Source organism: Meriones unguiculatus, chromosome 14, assembly GCF_030254825.1.
Source record: "Meriones unguiculatus strain TT.TT164.6M chromosome 14, Bangor_MerUng_6.1, whole genome shotgun sequence".
In the NCBI taxonomy this organism is placed as follows: Eukaryota; Metazoa; Chordata; class Mammalia; order Rodentia; family Muridae; genus Meriones; species Meriones unguiculatus.
Window position 1 is genome coordinate 63,843,480 of NC_083361.1, and position 18,627 is coordinate 63,862,106.

Consider the following 18,627-nt stretch of genomic DNA (forward strand, 5'->3'; position numbering starts at 1 on the left):
CTGAAGACCACGGCAACTCAGAGGCGATGATTTCTGTGGCGATCGAGTAGCTCAGAGTCACAGGATACACTGCGACAATCTTGATCCCGCCAAAGGACCATTCACCCATCCAACACACTTGTTGAGTACACGGATGGTGTCGCTCCACCCCGGAGGACTCCATTTCTCGGCTGGAAGTGAAACAAGAGCAAATTTTGTCAACCTGTGGTTAGTGCTCCGACTTAGGTAAGCAGCAGGCGCACGGAGGAAGGGCGGCTTCCGGAGATGGGGCGGATAGGAGAAGGTGGGTGGGCATTTCCCCAGCAGCTGCTGCCAGCCACCCGACTTTGATCACTTTGCCGCCTGGCAGCAGTGGCGGTCAACCTCACCGTTCCTTAGCAACCGGAGCCAACAGCCAGCGAGCATTCCTATTGGTCGCACAGAAGGTGATGGGCAGTCGAGCAACCCAATGGAGAGCCTCAGACTCGGCCGGTAGCCCCGCCCGCCCCCCCGGTGCAGGCGGCGCATGCGCGGGTGGGCAGGGCTGTGTTGCAGGGCGGTCGCGGAGCCGGAGCAGCCGCTGCTAAGCGTTTGGGCTCGGTTGAGACCGCCGTGCTTGCTCCTTGTTCCAGCCGCCGCCGCCGCCGCCGCCGAGGGAGCGGCCGCCTATTGTCCTTCTCCGCGGCCAAGGCGCGGAGCTGCTCCGGCTCGGCCCGCGGGGGAGCCCGGGGAGCCGCACGGTGAGAGCGCAACTTAGTTGAGGGAGTTGAGGGAAGTTCGGGCGCCTGAGGAGGGGGCGCGCGCGCCGCCGCCCCTCCCCCTCGGTGGCCCTCGGCCGCGCGCGCGGGGCGCGGGGGCGCGCGGGCGCGAGGCGGGTGGCGGACCCTCCTCGGGAGCATCCCGGCCTCCTCGGACCCGCATTCCCCTGCTGCCCGCTTCTGTGGGTGCTTGCCGCTCTGGCTCTCCCCGGAGGGAGGGCTGCTCGCTGGGGCGCGCCGCCCGGACAGAGTTGGCGGTCGCGGGAGCGAGCGGCTCCCCGGGGCCGTCGAGCCGGGTAAACAGTGCGCGCCCCCGCCGCCCTCGGGGGCTTTTTCCGCGCCTTCTCCTGGGGTCGGTGGGTGGGGGGCGCGGCCGGCGCTCCGGGAACGGGGCAGCCCCCGAGCCCTGGCGCCAGCCGCCAGCGGTTTCAGAACTAGTGAATCTCTGCTTTCGGTAAATAGCGCTCGCTGACACTTTGCTGGGGTGCGAGGGGCATAAGATTATTGGTGGGGGTAGGGGGAAAGTGTGTACTCCCCGCCTCAGGTTTCAGCTGAAATGCTGGGTCGCTTTAGGTTTCTAGACTCCACTGTGAACTCAGGAGTTCACAATGAAAATCGGATTGAGCACTGTTGTAGAGTTCGGTCTTTGCTTTTCCACTCCGTAGTGAAGTTATTTCGAGAATGCTTTTTCTTCTTTTTTCTCCCTAAACCTTTGGCTTGCCTGGATCAGGAGAAGCACTCCAGTTCTTGAAAAGGCCATTGTTTATAAAGGAGTTCCCATCATTTGAGATGACTTTGAGGCAAACTAGTGTCACTTTCGTACACCTTTGTTTCTAGGGGACTTACAAACTGCGTTAAGCACTTGCCTTCTCGAGTTGTGGGTGTATTCATTCCGCTGCAATTCGTTGACTGGACATACGCTGTGATGGCAATTCTGTTTTAGTTCTCAAGTGGAACTAGCTTAAGTGTCTGTCATTCATAGTGAAACACAATGGCCTTGTCACTTCATGTTAATTTCAGTTGCATTTCTTTGGCATCTGTTAAACTTAAATTTTTCTTTGAAAACTAACTGCAAATGGTATTTTGCTTTGTACTCTCTGTGAATAATGTGAAGTGTTTGTGTTTTCTATTTTGTTTGGTTTTTCTTTACTTAAAATCTGTCTTCCTTTATCCGATGAAACCAAGGGAAAATATTCTTAAGGCATAGAGATTCAGGATTCACAATCTTTGTTCTTAATTTTTATTTCCTGGGTGGGTTTGACAGAAGTTGGAAGTTATCAGGGAGTTACATAACATAAACAAATATTGCCTACAAAATCAGGTGGCTAGGATGGGATACCAGTTGCTTTTCTTCCCTGGACTCTGTTAACATGTTACATATACTTTTGTTTTGGGGTTCTTAGAATTTATTTGTTTCACTAGTTGGTAACTATATGTAGTGTAAATGGTCTTTTCTAGTTGTTGTTTTACTCCTTAATGACCATGGTGGCATATTTTGCTATGTACTGTTTTTTTTCTAGAAAAGTCTCTACACATAGTTGGCATGAAGCAATTTTTACTGGCTGTTGATGGTGTCTACAGGAGAGACCCATTAATTCTGGGGCCCTGTACAAAATGATAATGAGCTTTCACATTAGTGATGAAAATTTAATTTATTTTAGGAGAATTTGTTAAATCTTCTCTTCTTTTTTTGAGATAGAATCTCACTGTGTAGCCCAGGCTGGGCTTGAACTCATGGAGACCACTGGCATTTATCTATCTATCTATCTATCTATCTATCTATTTATTTTGAGTCAAGGTTTGCCTTGGAGTATACACTGGCTTTGAACTCAAGGCTTCACTGCCTCAAGTTTCTTTAGGGCTTGATAACAGGTGTGTATCACCTTTCCCAGCTTCGAAAACTCTTTAATTTGTGATTTGTCCTTGAAAATAAGTGAGGTTTAAATAGTAACTACGCTGTTAGATAGTTAGCTGTTAGTTATATTTCCAAAAAAAGATTGCACTTTTGAAATCCATCCCTCATGCTCTCCCTGGTTGAGACTATTAAAGTGCTGAACAGATTCGTTCATAGGTCTTCCCATTCCTTTGTTGTGAAATTTAGGGAGGGAGTATAATTGAGAAGAAATTCACTTTTTGTAGTTATGTAAATTTGGGTTCAGATCCTTACCCTTTCTTTGACTGGTTTTGAAGCTTTAAGCATTGCACTTAACCTCAACTTTTTCTTTTCTTGTAAGGGCTAGTAATATTACATATTCTTAGGAATGCGTGAGATGGTATAGGGGACTTAGTACACTGTCCAGTATTATGTAGGTGGCTGCTTCCTGGGGACTAAAATGATAATTTTTATGTTTTACATGACTTTTAAAAAGTGTTCTTAAAATGATGTTTCTGGACAGAAGATGACTCTTGGCTAAAGACACTTGCCACCAAGCCTGATGACCCCAGTGCAGGTCCCAGAACCCCACATAATAGAAGGGGAGAACCAACTCCTGAAAAGTTGTCTTCTGACCTCCACATTCACGCTGTGACACTTAGATTTCACCCCCACGCTAAACTCACAAATGAATGTAAAATTTAAAGGGTGTCATTTGAACAGAAAGATGAAACTCTGTTGTTTTCATCATTAGCCTTTTGTGTGAGGCTCTAGGTGACTTGGTAGGAAGGAAATCTGTACAGCTGAATAGTTTGGGAAACGACAAGAGATGGATTGTTTTCGGTGCTAGCAGTAGAGTATCTCTTACTCAGTGTTCTGTTGCTGTGAACAGACACCATGACCGTGACAGCTCTCATAAAGGAAAGGATTTAATCGTGGCTGGCTTACAGTTTCAGAGGTTTAGCCCATTGTCATCGTGGCAGGGAGCATGGTGGATGTAGGTAGACATGGTGCTGGAGAGGTAGCTCTAAGTTCAACAGCTGGAGTATCAGCCAGCAGAAAGAGAAAGAGAGAGAGAGCGAGGGAGAGAGAAAGAGAGGGAGTGGAAGAGCAAGCACCTGGGCCTAGCTTGGATTTCTGAAACCTCAAAGCCCCAGTGATGTACTCTCCATCACTATCACCATTTAAACGCAAGGCCATACAGGACTCCAATTAGGCCACATCTATCCTCTCAAATAGTGTCCCTCCCTGGTGACCAGGCTTTCAGATCTGTGAACCTATGGGGCCATTCTTATTCAGACCACCACAGTGTCTAAGTTATAGTCAGTTTAACTTTTTCTTTATTGTACTTTGGTCTTGAAAATAATATGTATGACTTTATATCATTTCTCAGGTTTGCTTAAGATAGAACCGGATGGTGTGTTAACAGAATACACAGTTTAGATAGACTTAAGCGCACCACTCACTTGTCTTTTCAGGTGCCACTATTTACAGAAGGAAGCAGTGGTTAAAGTTTGTTGTACCAACTTAGTTCATTCTGTTTAAAATGCTAAGTGGAGTAGATATGTCTTAGAAGTCTTCACTCCGTCAAACTCAAAGAATGTGGGTATAAATATCCCTGACCAAGCTACCAGAGCAAGTTTGGCTTTTGATGCTTGCTTCTCTTAAAGTCATCTTTTAAGTATACTTCAACAGTCCTTGGCTATAGTTATTACTGATGAGAATGAATATTCATAAGTGATTGTCATAGTGTTGTGTATTCTGCCCAGCTTACTACGTTTGGGAAGAGAGAAGTAGGAAGTTTATTTCATGAACATGTCTTCAAATTTATAGTTTTCTAGTCTACCTTTGTGTTGATTGGGTCATTGTAAGTAGATCAGACCCTTTTTTATCAGCCTTTCCTGTGGGGTTAGACCAGCAGATTAAGTACTGAAATACTGTGATTGTCTGTGTTGGGAAACAGGGGTGCTTTATTTTTATTTTTATTTTATTTTAAACCTCTTCCGAGCTGTATCTTGGGAGGTTTGTATGAGGTGGCTAGTGAGTGAAAGAAAGGGTAAAAGTGTGAGGTGTTTATTTTTTATGCCATGATGTAGGTGTCTTGTAGAAATCTTTAGTGTTTGATCATAAGCCTACTCTTGAGTATTCCGCTTACCCCAAATAGTGGATTATTCTTGAAATGTTAGGAATTAGTTACTGTGGCACAGTGTCATGAGTTGGTCTTTTTAACTTGAGATGTCAGCACAGGGAGATGCCCCTAGAAATTAAAGGCTGAGTTTTGCAGAGCCCCAAGATGCTTCCCTTGTGTGTTCTCTACTAGAGCATGTGGCACGCAGCCACACCCACACATGGCCATTTATTGGCCATCTGATCTTGAGCAAGCCATTTTATCTTTCTCAGACTTAGTATCTATCCTTGCTTATCACCCCCAGTCCCTGTTACTCTGTCAGCTAAATGCTATGTTGTAAGAAATTCATATGTCTCCCTTCCTTTTGCTTAGGAAAACTGACCTGTTTTTATTCTTTTTCTGGTTCTCTCATTTTGTTTTACTGAATATTTATCAAGGAATATTTATTAAACTAACTCCTGGTTCAGAGTGCTTGTTGTTAGAAGTTACTGTCGACTCAGCAACTGACCTTGGATGCCAGGGCTTAATGTCAGGTGAAACCAGGATAAACCGTGAACACAGAATGCCAGAATATTTAAATCAGACTACAAAGGAGGTCAGTGTGACTCCTGGAGTTACAGACAGCTGTGATCTGCCCTGTGGGTGCTGGAAATCGAACCCGGGTTCCCCAGAAGAGTAGCCAGCACTCTTAACTGCTAAGCCATCTATCTCTTCAGCCTTGTGATTGCTGTTCTTTACTATCATTTTCATACTTTAAAATTTGTTTACTCAGTTTTCTGTGCTAGATGCATTTTGTTTTACCTACATTCATTATTTAGTTCTCAATACCCCCTTCAAGGAAAACAAACAAAAAAATCTTGAGAATGAAATTATTAACCCACTTTTAGGAGAAGAAAAAGTTCCTCAAGTTACTTGGTAATGGCCATGTAGCCAGCTAGTAGGTCTTTATGCTAAGTTGAATTGATTATTGCAGCTCAGAGGTCAGGCTTGTCCATATCTTTGATGTTGTCATATGAACATTTCAAGTATGTTTTAAAAGCAGATCAAGTTTGTTGAGGTTATTACAGACGCAATAAGGCACACCCATTGTAAGGACATAGAGTTTAGTGAGTTTAGGATAAAGCTTCCTTGCCTGTAACTCAGCAGGGTCAAAACAGAACATTTCTGCCATTTTCAAGATGGACCTGCCCGCCATCCTCTTGGCCAGCCTCTTTAATGCTCATCTCCTGCCTACTTTACATAGGCAACCCCTAGGGTATTCTGTTTTGTGGTGTTGTCTTCTCTGGCCTGTTGCCAGTTTTTGTAAATAAGGTTTTAGTGAGATGCAGCCACACCCATGTTGTCTATGGCTGCTCTGGAGCTATAGTTGCAGCTTAGAGTGGTTAACACAGAGACTTCTACAAGTAGGTTTGGCTTTGATTATACCTAACAAAATCCAGCTATTCACATCTAATTTGAATAATAGTATATTTTCCAACATTTATTTGAATTTTTATTAGCATTCATTTGAAAAAAATCGTGGGGCTGGGTAATGGCTCCATGGGTAAAGTGCTTAATGTGGTAAGCTTGAAGGCCAGGGATGACACCGTGTGTCTGTAATCTGAAGGCTGGGAGGTGGAAACAGGAGGATCCCTGAGGCCTTCTAGCTAGCTAGTCTAGCCAGTCTGTGAGTTCCAGATTCACTAAGTGACTCTGACTCAAAGAATATGGTGGAGAGTGATAAGAGGACAGCAGACACCCACCTGTGGTCCGTGGATACGTGTGACAGCACGAGGGCCTGCATGTGGATGTACACACTGCATATAGATTTAAGCTAGGGAAAATCAGGCTTCACTCAGTACATTGTTATTAACTCTCTTTAGTCTCCCACGTTTTTCAGTTAAAAAATATCCTTTATTCAAATTGACTGACTTTAGTGTATGATGTCTTCTAAATTTTGACAATGTGTATTCATCTAAGTACTGCTTGAATGAGAATAGCACCTTTGTCCTTCCAGATTATCCAAATTCTTTTGTAGACAACCATTTTTTTTTTGTTTTTTTCAGAAACCATTAATCTGTTTTCTGTCTTCATGAGTTTTTGTTTGCTTGTTTTGTTATTGTTGTTGATCCTTTTAAGGAACATTCAGGGCTAGGAATCTAGGTCAATTGGTGTATGTCTAGTATGTACAAAAACAGATAACACTGAATATGGTGGTGAATGCCAATAATCCCTGTTGGTGGCAAGATCACAAGTTTGAGGTCATCTCTTTCTACATAGAGAGGTCAAGGCCAGCCTGGACTTAGGCCAAAGTGGGTGTATGCAGGGAAGAGTGTCATAAAAATGGAATTATATACAATATATACACTGTAACCTTTTTATATGCCTAAAAATGCTGTTTTTTCACATTATTTTCCATTCTTTGGTGATATATCTATTCTAAACTGCCCATTCTAAAAATTGAGTTGATTTGAAAATATCTCCTTATATGTTGCTTTTTATGTCCACATTCTCCCATCCTCCCAGGATTTTGTATGTAGCAGGTTGGCCTGGAACTCTGTAGTTGACGGTGGCTTTGAGCTTCTGGTCCTCTTGCCTCTACTTCCTGAGTGCTGGGAACACAGCTATTTGCCACTGCATTGGATTTGTGTGATGCTGGAGATTGAACCCAGGCTCTCCTGCATTATGCCAACTGAGTTATATTACTTTAATTTTTTTTTAATTAAAGTGTGCTAAAGACCAGACCTCAGACCAGAATACATAGGAAACACTCTACTTACTGAGCTGTAAGCTCCCAGATCTACAGTTATGTTTTCTGAAGTACTGGGATCCATCTTAGGGCATTTTGCATGGTAGACAAGGGCTCTGCCATTCAGCTAACTATATAGTTCTAGCCAGCAGCTATTATTAATTTTTTGATTGACATTTGATTGAATCTGTAAATACTTGGGGATAACTGCCATCTTTGTAATATTGAACCATGAACATGGCACATCTGCTTATCTAGGTCTTTGGTTTATTATTGGTAGTGTACTTTTCAGCATTCAAATCATGTGTGTTTGTAAGCTTTATTTATACAGCACATGGTTTCCATGTATGTGGTTTCAGGATCCATGATTACAGTTGTTAGTATCAGTAAGCAGGATGAGTATGGTGCAGCAAGACATTTTGAGAGAAGAAACCATTGTCCTGGTTAGTGCTTTTAATTTTTTTTTTTTTTTTTTTTTGTCAACTTGACACAGACTAGAAGAAAAGGTGAAAGAAATCACCTTTGAAGTATTAGGAAGCTGTGGTCCATAGTGGCCAAGTTTGCTCTGAGGCTTGGCAATAATGTGAAGGTCTCTCAAGTAAGACTGGTTTTAGCAGCATGTTTGCTGCAGTTTTGAGAGGACCATGGTGAGAAGCTGAAGCAAGCTTGGCAACATGTAGCAGCATCAGAGTCCCGGAAGAGGCTGGGAGAGGCTGTTGGTGAAGATGCAGCCCCAGCTCTATAGAGTAAAGACACTGAGCTTCTGTATTTCCGATAGCAGAGCCAGAGAAGTAGAGCTCTCTGAGCCTTCGGAGTCCAGAGTGTCGCAAGTGGCAGGTGTTAGACACAGAGCTATTTACACTGTTGGAATTTGGTTTTGCTTAAGTGTGATTGTAAATGTGGGCTGGTTCTTCCCTCTTGGAATAAGAAAGTATGTAACTTTTTTTTTTTTCCATTTTACAAGCTCCTACAGTTGAGAAGAAAAAAAAATTATTCTGAGAAAAAAAACTGCGGGACTTATATACTGTTTTATTTTGTGCAATTAATAGATACTTGATATGAGCTTTTGGGTTGTTTTAGAATCTGAAATATAGCTACATTAGCTTTGGTTTTTAGAAGTATTCTTCTTTTCCAGCTGGTGGCCATGCTAAATGTGGTGGGCATTTGAGAGACTTTTTGTAAACATAACATTTTCCATTACCCATGGATCACTTAGAAAACCTCAGAATGACTTGGGTGCTATGTGTATATAAGCACATCTCCTTGGGCTCTCCACTGAGTCTTGTCTTGTCAAGTAGGTGCTTTACTGAAGTGGATTGTGGCATTGCATGGAAGTAATTTGTTACTTTTGACCAGCTGAAGGAGATGTTTAAATTTTTCCTTAGGTTCCCTCAACAGAACAGCTAAATACAAAGGAACTCTCTTTTGAGTTACTTTGGAAAACACTGTGGCAACAGGAGTTGAAAAATAGTGTGGATGTTTATTTGGTCATGTGAGTGTAAATGTTTATTTGGTCATGTGAAACTTTGGGCCTGGTTAAGATTCTTTTCTCTGTTTGAGGATTAAATGCATGCATAGGTCAGTGGATAGGAATGGCCAAAACTTTTGTCTGGGTCTTCCTTGCATATATGCTTAAAGCATAGGTCAATCTGGAGAGATCTTTCGAGAATCTTTCCCAATGTTTTATAATCAGGTCAGGAAAGGGAAGAAGGACTTGTATGTCTCTTATGTGTTCATTTACTTAATTCTTTATAGTATATAAGGTAGCTATTGCCCCATTCAAAGATTTGGTTTTCTTCTCCCAAGTAAATGAACTATGACTTTCATCTAGGACATTTGATATATACTCTAGGGTCATTGTATATGCTCTAAGCCACTTTTTTTTTTTTTTTTTACCCTGATATAATTATATCTAAAGTAGTCAGCTTAAAATTCCAACTTGTTCTTGTTATAGGAAATCACTGTGGTCTGCTCTTAAAAGTTTTCCTGGAATTCGTAAAAACATGCTGGGCTTTCATGTTTGTGCCTGGAAAGTAGCAAGAGCTTGCCAGTAGTTTACTCTCATATTCAGTGACCGTTGTGGATGGGAGCCAATAATTAACGTTCACACGCTTGTTCACATCTTCAAAGTGTTTTACAAACGTTTAATTAGTTCATGCTTAACTTATGTACTAGAAGTTGGAAAACCAGTTTTTAAGGCTCATTTTAGGAGTACTGAAGTGTTAGGGGGTAAAGGAGAAAAATACAGGTGGAGATAGCTTTCCTTGCTCCCCTATCTTTTGGTCCCCCAGCATGCCTTTTGCAGAATATAACATCTGGTTGATGTAAGAGTGGAATTATATGGACTGGGAAAAAGAACATTGTGTAGAGTGGTTGGGAAAAGACATGGATAATTCACTTTCAACTTAACTTTTCTTTTGTGAGACTTGTCTACTTCATTCCTGTAAGCATTTTGAATAGAGCAGACTCTGGAAAATTAGAATAATTAGAATACGTGCTAATACATGATAATTTGGGGAGGAATCATCTTTGCTGGTTTTCTTGCTACTAGTTTCCTCTTGGTTCTATTTCTTCTCTCACCGAGGTTAAAGGGCCTTTACTTGGCCAGGTTGTACAGCAGAAGGAGACACTCTCTTAGTCGTGCAGTATTCCTCTCACATTAACTGTGTGACCTGGCATGGCCAGTGCTTTTCTTCTGCTCTTACTTTACTTTGTTCTGTGAAATTGCTTATTTAACTGTTTTGAGACAGGCTTTCACTTTGCAGCTTGCCTGGAGCTCATTTATATAGCTCAGGCTGCCCTGGAGCTCCATGTAGTCCTCTTCAGCTTTAGGAGGACAACACTGCTATTTAGGTGTGAGCCACCACACCCAGTTGTGAAACTATATTTGTCAGTGACTCAGGTTTTAATAATGAAAAAAACCTATTATTTTTCTATATAACAGTGAATATATCAGATTGCGTTTCCTTAATTGGCAAGTGAGACACAGGAGAATTCTCTTTTCTGGAGAATCTGTGTCCTTCCTGTTTTTTGAAGGAGTTCTGTGTACATAAGGGTACCAGCTATGCTTAGGAGTAAAGAACACTTTGCTAGGTTCTATAGTAGGTCCTTGCTCAGGGCGTTCCATTGTTTCCTTCTAATTCTGTCTACAGCACTTGATTGTATGCTTGCTTATTGTTAAGAGTTTCTCTTTGAAGGATAGGTGCTGTGTCAGAGCTCTGTTTTATAGTCATGGTCACCTGGAATAGACAGATACGGTAGATATTTGCTAGGCACAAGATAAAGCTTTATTTTGGGTTAGGACAGATAAGTACAGAAAGATAGTTCTGATACCATCCATTTTAATGCTGCAGCTGCTGTGGTGGTATGTATGTCAGAATCTTATCTTGTAATAGGAAAAACATGTGTTAAAGAGAGAGAAACTGCCTGTAAAATCTGCTTCTAGGCTCTTGATTTTCTTTTTGCAAGCGCACCATGATGCTTTTGTGACAAACCTTTTCTTAGTCCTGAAGAGGTGGGCAGAGGAGGGTATAGAATGTAGACTCATGGACAAGAAATGGGACAGAGAATAATTCATTGTTGAGGATTAGTTTGAGTTTTGGTGGCATCCTACCTTGTGTGGAGTAGATAAATTTAAGTGTTACTACTGCACTTTAAAGCATATCTCCTTTTCCTCATAAGATGCAGTAAGTACAGCATCTGGTTGGTCCCCAAGGCATCTCTCAGCATTGTTTATAGCCCCAGCGTTCAGAGGAACCTGAATCTTTGTCGAGATAATCTTGCCAGGAAACCTTTAGTACCTGATGGCAGAAAGGAGAAAATTTCTGAGAGCTTGACATGCATATTTAATTAAAATTTTATCGTGAATATGGATCTGTTCTTCATGGTACTAGGTAAGCATGGCCCTAAGGCCAGGAAGATAGCCCAGTTGTTAAAGAGCATGCTGTGCAGGCTTCTTTTGAGGTCAGATTCCTGGAACACATTTGATAGCTCAGTGTAGTTACAGGTATATGTAATCTTAGTGACTGGCTCTACAGCCAGATTGGGAGAGCCTCCTGTCCACCACCTGCATGCCAGTTGATCTAGGAAGGTGATGCAGTGTGAGATCTTGTCGCAAACGAGTTGTGTTATCAGTTACTAGTTTTTAAATTTATGTTTTCTTTTAAATTTATGTTTCATTTTCTCTCTGTGTGTGCTTGTACGCATGCACACATGTGTGCCATAGTGTGTGTGTGGAGGTCAGAGGACAATTTGTGGGAGGCTGTTTTCTCTACCATATAGGTCCCAAGGATTAAGGTTTAATGGCAAACACTTCAGCCTACTAAACCATATGGCTAGTCCTACTTCTTAATAATTATTTTTATCTTTTATTTAGTCCTTTCTTCCTTCCTGCCTTCCTATCTAATCTATCTATCCAAATATCTATCTATGTATCCATCTATCTGTATATCTATCATCTATCTATCTAATCTGTCAGTGCATGTTTGCCTTGTTACAACTTGAGGGAGTCAGTTCTTACGTAGGTACTGTGGGGCAAACTCAGGTTGACAGATTTGATGGCAATCACTTTTACCTGCTGAGTCTTCTTGCCAGCCCAAATTTTATTATTTTTTTTATTTTTATGCTTTTAAATTCACACCGTCATCCTAAAGTGTACACTTGAAAGCCCAATGATTGTTTTTCATAGCCCTGTTGTACACATTGCATTCTAGTCCATGAATTCTGTGAAATACCACAGTTCCCTCCCCTGACCATGATAAAGTATTGTTTGGCTGCTTTGCCCAAAGTGCTGCGGCAGTGTAAAGCTTACTACTTAACTGGTTAGCTCTCTAGTATACGCACTCTTAAATGAAGACATTTCCTTCATGAATCCAAATAAAAAAGTAATGATTCCTCTGTGAAATGCCTCAGGACCCAAATATGAGTCCAGAAGAAAATGGTATATTCTTCCTCTCAGCTTGATGCCTGTTGAAACGGCCAGGGGCAAGTTCACTAAAATAACAGCGGTATGGTTTTGATTCTTCATTGCTTTGTGATGGCAGTTAAAACAGTGATGTCCTAAGCTCAGTCCACATGTTCTGCACTGTAAGAGGGGGGTGGGGAATTGCTTACAGTATTTTATGGATAAAGAGTCTGTTGCTCAGAAAGGCTACATAGCTTGCTTGCTCAGCATTGGAATTTAAACCAATAATCTGACTCTAGAACCCAAACTCAGTCTAAGAGGGATTGAAATAGTTGTGTGAAAAGGATATGCATTGTGAGCTATGATTTTGGCAAAGCTTTATGTAACTTTGACTTTGCTAGTAGACTTATTTTTATGGGTCATTTCCTACCTTATAATCTCTTAAGCTAGGGTCATCAGATGCTAGGTTTCCATAGCTCCAGTAATGTGCAGTCTATCCAGAAATTCAGGATTTGGATATAACACTTAGACAAGTAACACTTAGGAATAACTGACATTATCTAGAAGAAACTTTTAGTTTAATTTGTTGTTTCTATTTTCAGACTTGAAAATTGGTAGAGGGTTACTTGTATAGGTATACCTATGTACCTGTGTGTAAACCATGTGTGACATACATACTTGGAGCCGACAGATTATAAAACATTTCACAAACATGGTCTTATATACTATTAACTCTGTGGAATAATTAACTTAATGGCTACATGCTATTTCATTACTTGGGCTTACGTTCATCCTTAGGTCACTAATTATCTTATTTGAATATTTATATTGCACTTCTCTGTCCTCCCTTGTTCCCTGTTGCTCCCTTCTTTCTGCTGCTTAAAGACATTGCTGTGGTGAAATCTTACACATTGTCTCACAGAAACAGAATTGTGAGGATGAAGGGGTTCACATGTCAGCAGCTGTTGATAGAGAGCGCCACATTGTCTGTAGAAAGCATCTGTCATTCAGACTTTCACTGGGAGTCAAGATACCTAGTTCCTATTTTTTAAAATAACTTGTAGAAAGCAAGCTTGTGTTTTTTTCTTTTGTTCTTTTTTTTTTCTTTTAGAGTCTTGCTGTTTATTCCAGGCTGAGCTTAAAACTTAACAATCCTCTTGCCTTAGCTCCCCAGTGCTAGCTAAGTTTATAGGTGTGTGTCACCATGCTCATCTCTAAATAGAAAACATTTATTGTTTTAAATGCCGTAGAATTGCCACATTATTGGTAATCAGTAAGAAATGAAGAGATCCTGTATTTTTGTTTGTCTTTTTAAAAATTGATATTGTTTATTTTAGTTCCTCTAGAATGAATTTATTTTTACTCTAAATTTTTATGTATATTTTTAAAATTGGAAAGCAAAACATGTAAAACACATGTAGCCTGAGAATGGGGCTAGGATGGCCCTTTGACCAAGATTGTTTATTGCTCTTTCAGAGGACCTGGGCTTGGTTCCTCAGCACCCACATGGTGGCTCACAACCATCTGTAACTCCACTTTTAAGAGATCAATGGCTTCTGCAGGTACTAGGCGTGCACGTGGCACACATACAGTTGTGCTGGTGAAACATTCATACTTGCAAATTTTAAATATTTAAAATCACATTTTTATTCCTTTTGAATGTATTTGTGAGTGCATTCTTCCTGTCTCTGCCTGAGTGCTGGGATTAAAATTGTGTGCCACTGTGCTTGGCTTCCTTTGCTTTTGAAGTGTACATCAAATACTTAGTAAAGGGACCATGACTCAAATTACTGTGGTACTGTGTATTTTCGATTGTGTAAGTCTTGTTCTTTTTCACTCTTGTGGCCTTGGGCTAGATCCTCACTTTTGAACTCCAGCGTCCTTGTGTGTAAAGTGGGGAAAGCTGCACCCATTTTATACCCAGTGCTGGTTGCTGGGTGCACAGTGTGTGCTTAGGAAGCATTTCATGACAGTTTTGGGGAAGATTTAGCGTAGGAGACGGAGTAGTGGATTGGAAGGTATAAATGATGGTACTGTGTGGCAGGCTTGGACCACGGCAGTTCCCATTTCTGTTAACCAATTCTGTTCGCACATTTGTGTTTGTATTTTGGGAGACAGGAAAGATCTAATAACTTGTTTGCAACTTTGTTTCTTAATTTTGTTAGTGTCATTAGATTGCATATCTTTTTTCCCCCAAGCAAAACATAGATACTTTGTAGGAAAAATAGGTTAGAATGGAACTAAGTTTTACTTAAGCTTTTTGAAGAACAGGTCTGAACAGAATGAGTATGTGCCAGGCCGCTGGAAATCAAAGAGTTTGGGCTGTACCAACAGAGATAGAAAGTTATTGTGTAGTGGTGATGTGGGCCTGGTTTTGTGGTGTCTGAATTCTGAGGCACACTGGTAGTGGGTGAGGGATTGATTGCACTGGATCTGCAGCATGAGTAGGGTTTTGTTAGGCATGAGTTGGCAAGAGAAGAAAATGGTCTTGAAGCTATGCAGTGTGAACAAAGAACAAACATCAGAAAACATAGTGTGCTCCAAGTGAGCAGTGAGGTATATTTGAATTATTAGTTTGGTTAGGACGTGGACGCAGAAGTAGGCTAACAAGCCAAGCTGGGGTGGGTGTAAGTGTCTTACACGATGTGTTAGAGAACTTATTTTATCCTTCTGAATGAAATGGGAGGCAGCTCATTTGGGGAGCATCATGGGTAGTGACAGCTGTGGAAAGTGAAGCACTTGCCTCTGAGGGACATTCAGAGGCCATTGTATTCGTTTAGGACAGGGATTACAAGAGCCAGAATGCAGGGGAGATGAAAGAGAATAAGATCTACTGGGTATTTAGGGAGTCAAATGGACGACACTTGTTGAGTAGATGGAGGGTAGTGAGATTGTTCACAGTGCTTGTAAGGTCAGTTTCTGTTGAGCTGTAGCATACTGTCTGCCTAGTTGGTATGGTAAAAAGTAGGAAGAAATTTAGTTGGGATAAAATACATAGAGCATAAACCCTACTATTTTAACTATTTTTTTTTTTCGTTTTTTAAAAAGACCTTTAACATTTATGTGTCAGTAGTATAAGCCATGGTAGCTACCTGAATGGAGGCCAGAGGAGGACATAAAGGTCACATGCACAAGAGATAAGGTAGCTGTGAGCTGCTTGATGTCAGTGCTCGGGACTGGACTTTGGTACCAAGGAGTAGCATTAAGTACTATCTCTCCAGCCCCATTTTACCATATTTAAGTGTAGGGTTTACTTACTTTTATGTTGCTGTATAACCATCACCATTGCCTGTAAGTTTTCATCTTATCTGGCAGGACTAAAACTACCCTTTAAAGTATAAATGCCTGTTTTTATCCCCTAGCCACTGGCAAATAGTAACTCTTTGTTCTGTCTCTATGAATTTTCCTACTCTAGATGCTTTATATCAATAGCATGTAGAATTTGTCTTCATGTAACTGGCTTAATTAGCTTGCATGATGTCTCTAAAGTTTATTTATGGTATATGTATATGTCAGAATTTACTTCTTTTATGAGGCAGAACTACATTCATTGTGCATATACACTAGGGTTGCTTTTGCCTATTGGCTATTGTGAGGAAGTTGTGAGAATATGGGTGTGTAATACCTCGTTAAGCCCTTGCTTTCAACTCTTTGGAGAATATGCCTACAGTACTTGAGTTGTCATGGTATTTATGACAGTTATGTACTCTTTAGGAAAAAAATGTCATTTAACACTGTCTTTTTAGCAGGTGTTTATTTTGAATTGTGTATGTATATGTGTGTCTATGTGCATGTGTGAATTCAGATACCTGTGGCACTCAGAAAGAGGGCATAGGATCCTGTGGGGCAGGAATCGTTTAGGCAGTTGTGAGCCACTGGATGTGGATGCTGGGAACGGAACTTCGCTTTCCACAAGAACAGTTTGTGTTCTAACGCTAAGTCCTCTCTTAAGCTCCACCAACATCCTTGATAAAGGAATGAACAGTTGTTTGTTACATCTCAAATTTAAGGCACACATTTTAAAAATGCGACGAAAAGGGAGGTGTACTGAAAAGATTCTGTCTGTGAAAAATGTTTTGATTATGTTGTGGAAAAGCTATTATGTGATTTTTTTCCCCCCTAGAAAATCTTCCTTTTTTTCCCCATTACTCACTTTAAACTTCATAAGGACTTTATTTGTTATTTGGTGGTTATTTGGCAGATATTCTTCCTGTCTCTTCTTCCTCCCATTTTTACTTTTTTTTTTTTTTGGTGGAGCTGGGGATTGATCTCAAGGTCTCATGCATGTTAGATGGTGGAAGTGGAAGAGTAGCTATCTTAGCCCCAAAAGCAGGAAAAGAGGCATAATCCCTTTTAAACATTTTATTGATAGTATCTTTTTAGTCTGGCTTAATTTAACCTTTTTTTCTATCATTCATACTGTGACCACAGTCAGCACTGTTGTGGCCATTGCATAATTGGTACTTGTTCTTCTCATTTGTATTATATAAATATGCTTTGACTGGAGCAAATTTAAACTGTTATAAACATTGCCTGTTCATTCCTACAACTGTATTTTTGTGGTAGAATTGAATTACTAACTGAAGAATTTTTTAAATGAGGGACAAAAATGGGAGAACTTATGAGTAGTTGCCTAGTACAGTCATTGAAAGGAATATGTTCGCTGCATTTCATGTTTCTTCTCTTAAAGTAGGCAGTGTCTTATAGTGATGCCCTTAGAATTGTCTTGATGTACATAGAAATGAATTTAGTAAGGTGAACATGATGTGTTGAATGACAGTGGAAGAAGATTCTGTTACTGTAAAGGAATAGTACAGTTTTTATTTGTCTGTTTGTATTGTATAACTTAGAGTTAGGAGTGCGCGGCAGACTATGCATTTTATTAACCATTACGTGGAAATTGTCTTGATGTGGATACATTTCTAAGATGAATAGCTAATTTGTTCTTGTTGCTTTTACAAAGTCTCTTTGAGCAAATGACAGATTCAGATGATCCCCTAACTGAAGAAGAAACTCTTGGCATCTGCCCAAGGCGTTTTGTTCCCTTAGCTTTGCCACTGCATGTGGCTAATGTTCTACTAGGAGGAGAATTGGCATTCTGTTTTCAGAAGTTGAGTCTGGGCCTTTCTGGGGTTGGAGGATCCGGTGGTGTTGTTAAAACCCAAACCCAGTAACTTCGGCAAGCACTTCTACCACTGACTCCCTACTCCACCCCTCTTTTAATTCGAGTGGGGTCTTTTGTATCCCATGCTGGCTTTCAACTCAACTGTAGCAGAGTCTAACCCTTGAACTTCTGATTCTCTTATCTCTACCTCCAGAATGCATGCTCCTCCATACCTGGTGTATGTGGTTGGTCCTAGGGATTTGAAATTGAACCCAGGTCTCGCGCATGCTAGGCAAGCAGACTTTCAGCTGAGTTACCTAGCCCTGGTCTTGAACTCTTCATCCTCCTTTCCTGCATCTTCAGTGCTGGCGACGATAGACAGCTGACACAGTGCGTTTCTTACCTGTGTTGCCGCTTTATGATTTGGAAGGACTACGTCCAGAGTTAGTTACACTTATTTTCTCAGCTGGCTTGGTTAGGTTTTCTGGTGTTGAAGTGATTTTTTTTTTTTTAATTTAAATATCAGATTTGGGTTGGTAGACTAATTCTAGAAATGGATAATTTTTTCTTTAGTCTGAGGAGTTTTAGAGAGAAATAGTCCTTTCTCTTGTGACTGTGTGGTTTATTAGCTTTTGGGCAGGAAATTTAGGCAGAATGAACTCACAACCCTGTAGTTAAGCATGGGTAACTTATTTTCTTGAGCTTGAGGGATCAAGATGATTTAGAAGTAAATTCAGTTTGTGTGGTATATGTCACTGTGAAGATTTGAATAGTGACATGTGGATGCAGGATAACATCCTTCTTTGAGGAGTTGGACAGATCAAAGAGAGGATCATTCTGTTCATTTTTTTTTTTTAAGGGACTCAGGTGTAGCAAGCCTGGATCTAACTTACCTCCCAGGCATGCACCACCATGCCTAGGCTGAGAAGGGCCATTCTGAAACCTTGAGCCTTAGTAATAATGTGGGGTTGTCTTACACACTCAGATTTCACCATGTATGTTTGCATAAGTGGACACCTAAGAATTAGTCTAGGGACTGGAAAGATGGCTCAGCACATAACTCTTAGCTGTTCTAGCAGAGGTCCAGAACCCACATAGTGGCTTACAATCATCTGTAGTTGCAGTTCTGGGGTATCAGACAGCTTCTGTAGACA

At 41.0% G+C, this 18,627-nt stretch overlaps 1 protein-coding gene across 7 annotated transcripts in view; it reads left to right on the top strand.

Annotated features, from left to right (window-relative positions):
• The first annotated feature begins 533 nt into the window (after positions 1–533).
• Positions 534–18,627, top strand: part of Akap13 (A-kinase anchoring protein 13) — a 277,674-nt gene continuing 259,580 nt past the window's right edge. For all 7 annotated transcript variants that reach the window (XM_060367369.1, XM_060367370.1, XM_060367371.1 and 4 more), the window contains exon 1: positions 534–719. The gene's annotated coding sequence lies outside the window, so the exon portion shown is untranslated. The remainder of the gene's footprint in view (positions 720–18,627) is intronic.